Here is an 870-nt window from a genome sequence, read left to right on the forward strand (position 1 = left end):
CTCTCCCATGCTTCATATAAGTTCTCGGCCTCCATTTGAGTGAATGTTTGAACCTCTGTCTTCAACCTTAGGACTCTTTGAGGGGGGTAGAATTTGGCAAGAAACTTGCTCACTAAGTCATCCCAAGTGTTGATGCTTTCTTTTGGAAAAGTCTCTAGCCATTGAGTTGCTTTATCCCTGAGAGAGAATGGGAAGAGTAGCAACTTGTAGCTATCAGGAGGTACACCATTTGTCTTCACTGTGTCACATATTCTCAAGAAAGTGGACAAATGTTGGTTTGGATCTTCCAAAGGCCCTCCTCCAAAAGAACAATTGTTTTGAACCAGAGTGATGAGTTGTGGCTTGAGTTCAAAGTTGTTTGCATTGACATTGGGAGTGAGGATGCTACTCCCACAGTGTCTTGCATTTGCAAATGTGTATGAAGCCAAAACTCTTCTCTGTTGTTGATTATTATTGGCTCCGTCTCCTGGTTGATTGGTATCTCCTTCCATATCTTGGAATTCCTCCTCAGATTCTTCTTCTTCTCCAACAATGTACTTCCCTCTTTCAGCTCTTCTTATTCTCCGAAGAGTCCTTGGATCAATTTCAGTGATGATAGGAGAGGATCTCCCTATACCTGACATACAAACAGACAACAATAAACACACAAACCTAGAAAGCCAATGAAACTTCAATCTATAGCTAGAATGAAGGTTCAGTTAGTTTAAGCAAAAATTCAAACAGTTAGTGTGTTAGTGAGAGTTAGAACAACAGAAAAGAAAAATGCTTAATCTAGACCTCCACTTCACTTAATCATTGTCAATCTATTTCAATCCTCGGCAACGGCGCCAAAAACTTGATGTGTGGAAAACGATCCAACACAAAACTTAC

The sequence above is a fragment of the Arachis duranensis genome, chromosome 4 (genome assembly GCF_000817695.3).
Source record: "Arachis duranensis cultivar V14167 chromosome 4, aradu.V14167.gnm2.J7QH, whole genome shotgun sequence".
Classification (NCBI taxonomy): domain Eukaryota; kingdom Viridiplantae; phylum Streptophyta; class Magnoliopsida; order Fabales; family Fabaceae; genus Arachis; species Arachis duranensis.